Source organism: Paroedura picta, chromosome 10 (genome assembly GCF_049243985.1).
Source record: "Paroedura picta isolate Pp20150507F chromosome 10, Ppicta_v3.0, whole genome shotgun sequence".
NCBI lineage: Eukaryota > Metazoa > Chordata > Lepidosauria > Squamata > Gekkonidae > Paroedura > Paroedura picta.
This window is the reverse complement of record NC_135378.1, coordinates 46,648,820-46,660,881: the sequence shown is the minus strand read 5'-3', so window position 1 is coordinate 46,660,881 and position 12,062 is coordinate 46,648,820. Positions and strand designations below refer to the sequence as shown.

The following is a 12,062-nucleotide window of genomic DNA, read 5'->3' as shown; positions in this document are numbered from 1 at the left end:
CATCTCCCTTAGGGTTCAAGTGGACTAAACTACTATTTCAACAGTATTTGCAATAAGCAGGCTTTTAGCAGGCTGTTGGTTCTCCAACATGATCCATATTAGGATGTTATCTTCCTCCTCACTGAGCTCAGCGTTTTTAAAAAGAATGCAGTTGATAAAAAATTCTTCCTGTTTTACAGTTATACTGAAGACACAGAGACTGTTAGGGAGAACAGGTCATTTTGCATCATCAGAGTTAATTGAAGGTTTGATGCAGTATTAATGAAATCAGAAGTGGCCTGTCAAATAACCAGATTATGGTGTTAATATTACAGCTTTATACATTCCCACCTAGGTCTGAAATGCACACTTGGCTCTGTTTCACTGGCATACACTTGAATCAGTAATAACTCTTGGTTAAGTTATTATCAGGATTTAAACCAGTGGAAATAAGAGCACATCAGAGTATATTGCCAATCAAGCTCTGGTTATTAGAAGGAAATACCTGAATCTGGTAGCATCAGAGTGTAATATCATTGAGTATTCAATGTTATTCAATGGATGGACTCTCCATAGGATACAATGGAGGGATGGGGGCCCCCTCTTTGGAAATGGACCCTGTGGACCAATCATTATGGAATTTGGAGGAGAGTCAGGGAACAGCCTCCCTGAGCTACCCTGAAAGTTGGAGGCTCTGCCTCAAGCCCCCATTCCCCAGGCCCCTGGAAAGGCTGGAATGCTGAAATTCCCATTATAGTCTATGGTGCCACAGACTTTCATGGGTGCCAACGTCCAGGCAGCCAGATCGGGCCCTTAGTGATTTGAGCCTTTTGAGGGGGGGGAGAGTGGAAAGAATCATTCCTGATTGGGGAGGGAGAAAACTTTAAAGAGGCATACTTTGTGTGACAAGCTGGGAATGAATTATTTTTTGCTTTGTCTGCATGCTTGAACACATATTCATTGTTCCAGGCAGTTTGCTCTAAAAAAAAACCCCAAACAACCCTGGGAGAAGGGAGAGGGAGGGTGGGACATTGTAGGCACATTTCTTTAGCGGCACATTTCTTTAGCGTGTGGCCTGCTGGCTGCTCTCCTGTATCTTGTGCTTTTTAAGTTGGAGAATCTACCTTATGTGATTCCTCAGCAAGCACTTTAAAATGGAGGATGTAGCTAGTGGTTTGCTGCCTGGATACTGGATGTTGGCAATATCGTGCAAAATGCCAAAAATATAGCATCTTCAACAGGTAAGCATTTCACTATATTTAAGGCATGTGGGAAAGCATATTTCGACTAAAAGTCGCTCCCCTTCCCCGCCCAACTATATGTAATATGGAAGTTTTGCTATTATTGAATTGAATTCCCACATTTTTAACCTGGAAGGAATCAATGTTTCAAACTAAAGGCTATTCTTGTATTTCAGTTGGAGTTTATATTTCAGTTGGAGTGCATCTTTATCCATGGTTGGAGTTTATCTTTATCTTTATCCATGGTTCCTCCTCTTTATATTTGTGAAACCGGCCTCAGGGAGGAGCAAGTCTGGTTGCTGGAGTAAAAATAGGGCCAAACAGGGTGCGGCCAGCTTTGGTACAGGGTGCAGATTTCAGCTCAGCCTGCTGAATGTCCATGTGCCCAGCCACCAGTCCTTTCCCTTCCTCTGTGAGAGGAGGGGAGCTTTGCTGGCCCCAGCCCGTTCTTGCCCTGCCCCCAGAGCAAGCAGCAGGATGAGGTGGTGATGAAGGCGCCAGATGATACGCTGGGACTCTGTGGCCCCAGATAATGCTGCCTGCCTTGCTTGCTCAGCCCTCCCCAGCCCCGGAGCTTGCTTCCAACTGCAGCCACTGGTGGTGGCGGACCTCGCCACATGGATGCCACGCGGCCCAACAACCCCCAAATCCACCAACAGGACTGTGCTGAGGCACCCATGCCGCTGCGCCAAGCACACCTGGGAGGATGCCACGTGGCCACCAGCCACCCACCACCACCGAAGCCGCTGCTCCCAGAGAGCACTCGCTGCCTCCAACAGGATATCCGTGCCCACCCCACCGCCAGGGAGGTCCCACTGATGTGACAAAGCCCGAGACGCATGGCCACAAGTACGCACACAGCCACCGGGGCTCCATGTCCTCGCTTCCCCTCACTCTCCTATGCCGCCGCTGCGACGCTACCACTTGCCCTGCGACCTGCCCAACGTCCGCCACTGCTCTCCACCAGGACGGCACTGTGGAGCTCTGCGAGCCCACCACCGCTTCCAGCACTCCTCCCACGCCATGACATCCTACCTCTTTGTGCCCCGTGCCCTGCCATCCCCACGCTTCCTCAGGACCGTGCTGTGCCCTTAATGGTCCCGCACCATCCACCTACCCCTCCCGCCATGCCCTATGCCTCCTACCCTCCTCCTCTCTCCACTCGTTTGGCAACCCCAACATGCCATCAGGACTCACCTGCCCTCCAATGCTCCCCCCTACCGCCCACTGCACCCCCACTTACCCCACTTGCTCTGGCTGCAAAAATGGGATTTGCCACTAGTACATATATAATTAGCATCATCACTTTTCCCCATCTTATCCTTCCTCCAAGGAGCGCATAATGGCATACACTTTTTGCCACACTTTATTTTATCCTCAGACTCAACCTGTGAGGTTATTCTCTACTAGGCTGAGTAGGAAGGAATATTTGCTATTATAACTTCTAATGGGTAGAAAATTCTAAATTGCAATCAAGTGTAAAGAATGGTCTTCCTTTTAACAATACAGTGTCATGTGAATTGGCCTAAGAGTTCTCTTGTTCTTACATGAAACACTATGATGGATGGTAGCATCAGGCTTTACAGCAGGTTAGTAGAAAATAATGGCTGGATACTAGTTTGAGCTAGAGAAGGGAAATGGCTGGAAAGGATACACAGTCCCAAACTACTGCATAGAAGTATTCTATAGATACTACGAACTAGGAAAACACCCAATGTAAAGGTATCAATTTAAATTCAATGAAAGACAAGATTGTCTTCCTACCCTAATAGATGGATCATTGCAAGATTGTGACACTGTGACTGACTCACCTCTACACTGTCTTAAAGGTATTTCAACCTCTCCATGTCCTAAAGCACAATATAAATCTACCTGCTGGCTATTCAATAGTCTCAACAGCAAGTGATAATTTGGTTCAAAAGAGATGAAACACCCTGTGTAAAGTGTGTCAAGTCACAGCTGACTTATAACAACCCCAGCAAGTGGCTTTTAAGGCAAGTGAGAGGTGGTCTGCCTTTGTCTTCCTCTATCTATAGAGTCTTCCTTGCTGGTCTCCCTTCCAAGCACTGTTGTTTAGCATCTGACATCTGACAGAATTCATGTATATAATGTTGCCTTCTCTCCCTGGATGAGGTTACTCCAAAAATGCCTGAGATTAATTTCTTTAAATATGACTCATTATCAGGTTTGTCAAAAGCATGGTCGGTTCAGAGACCAGGACTAAGAAGTAACAAGAAGTAACAGACCAGGACTAAGAAGTAACAATCCTGCCGTATTCGGTCAATGCTAACATTCTGTCAGTGCTAAAAGGTGATCAAACATGGCTAATGATGAATAGAAATCTGAAGATTACTGGCAATGTAATGAAGCAAATCATATGCCTCACATACACACCATAATCTGCTGTTCACTGGTGTGGGTTATTTGTAAATAGCAAAACTGTCTCAGCTACCAAAATGCCTAATTTGCTTCTGCGTACCAAGCAGGACTGAATCCACTGTGTAATAGCCAAGCAAATACTGCCGAGTTGCACAGTGTTGCATCATGTTATGTTTCATCCCTTTTTGTCATCCCAGCCCACTGAGGTGTAGCAATGCACAGCACATAGAAAACTGAAAAGCAGCTTCTCTTTTGTGTCAGGCAGGCTGCATTCAATCTGGACTTTTCAATACACGGCAGATGAAAAGGGGAGAAAATGTCACATTTTCCACTGGGCTTGTGACGAGGAGAGATTCTGGATGGCTGACCACACAAATTGCTACTCTGGCATATTACAAGCTTCAAGCTACTTCCAATATATCTAACCTGGCATTGTAAAAGTAACTGATTTAAGTGCATTGAAATGCTTTCTTTTTTCCCCGGAGCAAAAATATCATATTTCCTTATTCTAGAAACAATCCATTGCAATCCAGACCACACTCCTGGGAAAATAAGCTACATTAAAATCAAGGGGCTGACTTCCAAGGATGCAGGTTGAGTGTCAGGATAAGTATGTCCATACAAAGATAAACACAATCTTTTATTGTATTTGTCCCAGTATGAGTAAGAGATCCTGACATCATTATCTCACTGCAATAATGTGCTGAGTGAACATCAGAAGCCTGGCTTGAAATTGCTAAGGAAGATCTGCAAGTTATAACCTTGACATAGCAAAGAAAACAATATGCATTGCATAGAAACTCTCAGAAGAGTGAGAAGAGCTCTATGTTAATAGAGCACCATATTGAATATCTCATCATTGGCTTGGGCAGGGGGGGGGGGGAGAATCTCTATATCCAAACCCCTAGAGCTACCAGGAGAGGATGAGCTATGCCAATATCTGTGGTGCATGTGGTCGTAATGTAGCCAATTTGGTAAGGACATATTAAGTATTAATTTTACATGAATGCTCTCTTGTATATGTATGGTTGGCAGCATGCTTGTCGTTCTTTCCTCACTTTTCAGAGAATGTGTGAAGGATTCCTCCCACCATGGTCACCAACTTGGCAGGTCATATACCACTGACATGGTTGCTAGGCACACTGTCACTGTAGCCTGCATTCCAGAAATTCTTTAAATATTCTGTTCTCAGCATGGGAGTAACCATAGAAGAAACTAAGGGCACACAAAAGAAGCAAACACAAAATGAATTGATTCAAATCACTTGTCTTTTAGAAAGCTTTGCATTCTGGACTACCAGTATTAAAGCACAAGGAAATCAATCTAATGCCCAATTATTTCAAAGCAAGCACAACTTTCCATATAACTTTATCTTCCTCGAACCCAAGCACATAGGATGAAATAATCAAGAGAACCTTTCTGCCAAATTTCAGGCAGATAGGGGGGAAAGTGTCCCTTAGGCAATTAAAATGCACAGCTATCAAGCAGAATGAACAGGCAAGTGAGGGAGTTCTTCCTTTGCTCCCTAGCAAGACCAGTAATTGTGCACTGTGAGTTCATTGCTATTTTTACATTTAAAAACCCACACCAAAACAACAACATCCATGAGAGCATGGACATTTACATGTACAGAATGGTTTGCATTTTACTGGATTAAGTTTGTCTATCTCTAAGAGCCACAGCACCCATATGCAGTAAACAGAGATTTTTTTTGCCTATATTGTATGATTACATTTCCCTCTGCATTTCTGTAATTTGTCTTGAGTCTCAGTGAGAAAGGCTGTCTAAAAAATATGCTAAATAAATAGATAAATTAGGAGAGCCCTTGAGGTACCTACTGATGAAGGGAATTGGCCTAAGCCAGATTCTTACTGGCTGCATGCCCAGTAAGAGAGGGTGCTTCCTGGGTCCTGGACAGCATTCCACTGAACTCTGGCATGGCATGGCATGGCATGGCGAAGTTAACAGGGCTCAGCCCTCCTCAAAACAAATGTGGTGCTAATAATATTCTTCTTGCCACATCCATTTGCTAATAAAAAATTAAGCATGACACATATAAAGAAAGAAAAGATATCCACCTAAGAAGACTAGAATCTGAATGTTGCTACAATACAATAAATTGACTGGAAAGTGAGGCTGGTGAGAAACTGAATATAATCTGCCTTCTCACTGACAAGCAGTACAAACAATTTAAGGGAGGTGGTGGAAAGGAGGATACAGCATTTTGTTACTGCCATTAGGAAGAAACTCATGTGTGCTTTTAATGGGCATACACATTTTCATTCCATGCAGAGTTTCCACAACCAAGTAAAAGCTGTTCTTTTATTCCCTTTCTTTCCCAGAATCTAACCTCAGCAGATAGCAATGCACAACAGGAGTGAGACAACCTCAAGTAATAAAGCCAAAAGTGCTTTAAAAACAAACACCTTTCTACCACATTGAATGCAAACACACAAACCCACAGCTGATACCCATAAAAGCATTTTCCTTGAAGTTTCTGCCTAAAGTGAAGATATATAAAGAGCAGCAGGTTGCAAGTAGTTCCTAAAGGGATTATGTACTCCAGCTGTGGTTAGATTCATTTGTCCTGATTAGCACTGTGGTTTAAAGCAGCTGCCAAGAACTTGCTGTTTTTACCCCAGATTGGAAGAAATCCTTTCACTAGATCACAGGTGAGTCATTTTGATTCTGGAGGACAATGTCTATATATGACAAATTTCTTTAGGGTGGGGATCATATTGAACTCCTGATAGACCTTTCCAGTATATTTATTATCTGTTGTGGTGAAATACCTCTTTTAATACATCTTTTCATGTTTAATCACCAGTGAATGTTGTTGACCCTATGATTTCTTGAAGAAACAAACAATAACATCATGTATATAGGCCACACACCCCACCCAACCCAGTTGATATTTTAAAACAGATTCCATGTACCCAAACTGAAACTTCAATTTGGAAGTTTTGGTTTCATTGCTACACTTTCTTCTCTGATTTGCTAATGTCCTTAACTGTGTGATGCGACCTCAGCCAGCCCTTCATTTAGAGCAGCTTCATGAATAACAATCTTTCAAAGGATGTTTTTTGTGTCAAAAGCTTATATCCCCCCCCCCCAAATTTCACTGGTCTCTAAGGTGCCACTAGACTTGAATCTAGATGAGCAACTTTGTTATACAAATAGCTGGGCTCACTGTTTTGAATAGCATAACAAAACTGCAGATTGGCAGCCCTTCCTGTGAATTATGCATTCCCCTCTTTCACACAAACCATGACAACTGCTTTACAATGAAACATTAAGACAGAGATTCCCAACCTTTTTGAGCCTGTGGGCACCACTGAAATTCTGACATAGGGTGGTGGGCACAACCACAGAATTGCTGCCACAGGAGGCAGAGCCAACCACAGAACATCAGGAAGTAAGGTTATACATAGCTCTAATATTTTAGGTGGAAGCTCTGCTTACCAAGATACCTTGTCTAAAGCTATTTTCTTGCATACACAACACTTACCATCAGTCATGCAGTGAAGATCCTTGCAGTGAGCTGGCAGCTGATTCTAAACCAATGTTCTGTTTTTGCTTTTGAGTCTACACAGCCAATCAGATTTCCAATTCCCAATTAGAAGCACTGCTGTGTAAAAGACCCACCTGGTCCACCCAATTTCATAGTGGCTGCCAGGAAAAGTAACAGCAGTAGAGTTTCCAGCTCTGGGTTGGGAAGAAAACTGGAAATCTTGAGGGTGGAGCCTGGCTAGGGTAGGATTTGGGGAAGGGAGGGTCCTCAGCAGGATAGAATCACAGAATCATAGAGTTGGGCCATACAGGCCATCTAGTCCAACGCCCTGCTCAATGCAGGATCAGCCCTAAGCATCCAAGAAAAGTGTGTATCCAACCTTTGCTTGAAGACTGCCAGTGAGTCTAATGCTATAGACTCTATCCTCAAATGTAACAGCTGGTGATCTTCAGGCCCACTTGGAGGCTGGGAACTCTAGTTGGGAACTCTAGTTAGCAGGGACCAGGTTGGGGACAGATGCTTTAAACTCTCATTGTTCTTAGGTGGTGAATAAGATATTGTATGGAAATTTAGATTGAAATAGCCTTTTATATAGTTAGCATTTCTAATTAAACAAGTGCTTCCTAATTTGTTTATACCATATTTTTGGTTATGGCCTCCAAATATGGTTACCCAGCCTCAGGGAAGGAGACAAATTGAAGGAGACATGCTTCTACAAGACCTGGGAGATTCTCAACTCATCAATGGTCTGTTCAAAGAGGCACACTTTTGAAGATATTCTCTCTTTAGATTTCTTCACCTAAGCTGCTAGCATTTAAAGAGCAGCCTTTACCATAAAAGGATACCTAGGACATATCTTCCAGTCTGCCTCTATCCACCCAGAGTTTCACTAGAATAGAAGGGTTCTTGCCAGTTAGACTCCAGTTTTTTGTTTCATCACTGAAGTGGAACTGATTCAGAATTCTTCTCCTGAAGGAGTCATAGAATGAAACTCACCTCTTCCATGCCATTGATGGTCCAATTCTACTTCTGGCTAAGGATACCAGCCCCCAGGTGGGGCCTGGATGTCTCTTGGAATTGCAGCTCATCTATAAATAGATCAATTTCCCAAGGAAAATATGGGTGCTTTGGAGGATGGATTCTATGGCTTGTACCCCACTGATGTCCCTGTCTTCCCCAGGCTCCACCACCAAATCTCCATGAGTATTCTAACCTGGATCTGGAAACCCTAACCCCATATCTCTCGCTGGAAGTCAAGGAGGACCTGGTAGTGCTACTTCTGGCCAGCCTCCCTCTTGCTACCTTGCCACCACTTTTGCCAAGCATTAATGAATCACTACAGAGATAGATTAATCAAGGATCCAGCTACAAGATGAAAGAGTACTCACACAACAGACATTACTTGGGAATCACTGTACAGTAAAGCACTGCTTCCTGTGTGTTTCTTCCATGTAAAAACCAATTGCTATGCATGTTTCGTTTTTCAGAAGTTCCAGTGTGGTTCAATGGGATTTACTTACCTGTTAGTATGCACAGGACTCTGCTCTACTATGGAAAGATTCCTGACCAGAAACAGCTACTGCCAATAAAAGTTTGTGGCACCCTCTGAAATAAGAGTTGCTGCTGGATTTTGCCTAAAGCATAATTTGTGCTTTCTGTTTGGGGAAAACATCCAGAGATTTTCAAAATCAATAAAAGAGTTTCCAGTGAGGCTTGTAGAATTATTCACATGTCCCTAGGCTGAAAAAAGGGACTAGTGTTTGGACATTAAGAAGCAAGACACATTAGGTGGCTTAAATAAATCAAAATTTAGTTTTGGGTTATTGGAAGCTCTTATAGAGAAGGGCAGAACTGCTGCTCCGGAAGCCAAGGACAAAACTTTGAATTGAATCTGGCCTAGGAGTATCCAGAACAGGTTGCCTACAAACATGCTGGTCTTGGTAAAATTAAGGAAATGGGAAAGAAGTTAGCAGAAGGTGTTATGTGGGCTGCCACCCCTCCATCAAAGGCTGGCGCACCCGTGTCAACCCTTCCTGACACTCCTGAGCAGACCCTGGCACCAGAGAGAGAAAAGCCAGGTCAAGCCTTGCAAAGCATAATGGGAGAGCAACTAAAACCCACTTCTGGCTCTGAAGCAGGACTTGGAGTTAGGCTTCCCCCAACCTACTTGCTTGCAAACAAAAGAGGAGTTTGTCAGCACACCTGGCAAGTACAGAGAGACAAAGGCACCCCACCCAAGACTCCCCTCCAGCCAGCCAAGCACATTGTCTTGTAAAGGGAACTGGCCACTCTTTTTCAACACCAAATCTAATCCAAGATTTGGTCTTTGTCTTTTCCCTTACCACTATCCCCAGGCACAAGCAATCATCCAGGATTTGCCAGAAATGGGCCATCAGCCCTTCTAGACAGGAAATATTTCTTCATATTCCCAGCAGCTAGTTTCTTTGTCTCAACAACCCATTTCTTTGTTGGGACCTGGCTACAGTCGTTACTGGCCATCAAACTCTTTGTCCAAGCCCTGGACAAGATAGGATCTGCCCCCTATCACCTCAGGTCACAAATTTCCTTTAAATATTGGGCTCCCACAGCCACAAAGTGCAGTCAGTTTCCAGGCTACAGAAACTCTGTCCGACGTTCGTCTTGGTCCCTCGTCCGTCGCCCCAGATTGCTTCCCTGGACCTCCGGAACTCCGCTCCACCCAGAAGACAGGTAGATATCACTTCCAATCAACCCTTAGTATAGGTTCTTCCCCTATAAGCCTTTTCCTTGTGTGCTAGTGGCTAGGAATGTACATTTCTTTGCTAGAGTGCGCATGTGTTGTCTTTTGTCTAATTAGTGTGTGTTAATAAAATCCTTTCATGTTTAGATCATTGTCTGCCTTGGTTCTATCTCAGTGACATAATTACCCAGTAAACTGTGCAATACAAGGTCCCACGTTACGCCACGCTGCCTCTTGCTGGCTCTACTAGCTGATTCCCCACAACTAAATTTAGACACGTGTCCTTACAGACACGCATTTGGCGTAACAGATCTGGTGGATCACGCGGGCAATTGCCCCAGGGCTTTTATTCCGTGGTAAAAGCAGAGGTGCAACTACCTCGGTTTAAAACCTCGGTGACGTAGGGGAAAAGTCTCTGAGTTGAACTAGTGGCTTTTGTTGTGTGAGTGTGTTTGCCAATTGCTGTTGTGTGAATTCTGGGTGGGCTGTTTTCTGTTCCTCTCCTTCCCTTCAGTACTGCAAAGCCTGTTGGCCGTGGGCTAAAACGGTGTTCACTTGGAATTTGTTGTGGGTTTTGACTGTCGCTCTGTGGGGACCCCACATTGCATCTTTCAGACCCACAGGGTGCCTCCCACCACGGTAGCGTGCGATAGGGAACCCCGCCCTCACGCATCTGACCTTCGCTAAGGCAGAGCTGAGGTTTGCCCTTTCATGTGCTGTATATACCATGAATTAGGGCTCCTCTTCCTCCTCTTCTGATCACGAGCTGTAGATACCGTGAATCAGTCGAGGTTTGCAGGTGCTCCTCCTGACTTCGGGCACTCCCGTTAAGTGCAGGGCAAGAAAGGACACCGTGCCAACCCCCCCCCCTTTTTTTATGTTTCCTCCTGTTCATGTGCTGTATATACCGTGAATCAGGGCTGGTGCAGGCTGTAATCATTCTGCAGAGACAGAGGACACAGGCCTGGTCTTTCCTTTGCTGCATACCGGAGCTCGGTGCCAGCAATCTTTGGGTTAATTCTTGGGTGCGTTGCCTGTAGGATTTCCCCTATCTCTTTGAGTGTTTGGGTAACTGCTGCCATAAGGGATGGCTGCAAAGATTGTTCTTGCTGAAGCCTTTCAGAGCAAGGACAGGGTAGACCAACTGACCAAGTGGGTCATGTCAAAGGGGCGCAATCCCTGGAAACCTGGGTTCTTTAAAGACCCAAATCCCCTGGAGAAACTTACAGAGACTTTTCAGTCTTACTGTGACTCCAGGAGGCTGAAACTGGGAAGTGTGAGTACCCACGCTGCCTGGGGTCTCTACACTGCGCTGCAGGACAGTGTGGCACAGATTAGAGAACTCCAAACAGCGTTGGAAAGTAAAGATCTTGAGAGAGAAATCGGGGAGCGAGATGCTGTAATCAGCAAGCTCCACCGAAAAATAGAACAGTTGCAAGGAGAGAAATTGGACTTGCTTGTGGACAAAAACCACTATGCAAATCTGGTACAGGAGAAAGATCTCCAGTGCCAACAGGCTCTTCTGAGAGCAGAAGAGGCCTCTGCTAAGGTGAAAGAATTGGGCAAGCTGCATGATCAGGCACAGAGTGCAGCACAATTTCTGGCTAGGGAAAAAGCAGCACAAGTCTCAGCCATAAGCCATGATGCGTGCCGCCATGAAATTGAAAGTCTGAAGCAAAAATTGGGGCTTCAGACTGCTCTCATTGCAACTGTGCACCCCGAGACACTCCCTTCCCTGCCAGACCTGTCTCACACAGAGCAGGTACTGCCAGCAGAGGCTGTCTCACATCTGCCAATCAACCCTGATTGGACGGAAACCCCCACTCCGGTCCATCCCGTCCAGCATGAGACAGTCCGGAGACACATGGCAAACGGCCGTGTCGAGGTTACCAACCAGGAGAGAGTCATGATTTGGAAGCCTCATGAAGCGAAGGCTATTGGTGACCAGTTGGGCCCTCTCAACAGGGACACTGGCGTGCAATGGCTGTGTACAACCCTAGAGCAGTACCCCACTGCCAGCGGGGAGGATCTGTGCCAATTGGTAAGGGTGTGTGCTACTGGACCGGACACACAAGCCTTACGGAATGGCCTACTCCAACGTAATATGGCACAGTTAGGTCCAATGAATTGGGCCCGCGAAATAGCAAAATTGCTATGGCCGGGCCAATCAGCGGAGCTACTGTTCCTCACTGACAAGCAAGGCCCTGATGAGAACCCTGAAAGCTATTCAAGC

General features: G+C 45.1%; 1 protein-coding gene and 1 long non-coding RNA gene across 4 annotated transcripts in view; one reads left to right on the top strand and one right to left on the bottom strand.

Moving 5' to 3' along the window:
- Positions 1-12,062, bottom strand: part of FSTL5 (follistatin like 5) — a 437,209-nt gene that overhangs the window by 351,778 nt on the left and 73,369 nt on the right. The window lies entirely within an intron of this gene.
- On the top strand, positions 6,154-8,820 carry LOC143819816 (uncharacterized). Its single transcript, XR_013225101.1, has 2 exons — positions 6,154-6,271; positions 8,291-8,820. It is a non-coding gene; the product is annotated as an uncharacterized LOC143819816 (long non-coding RNA).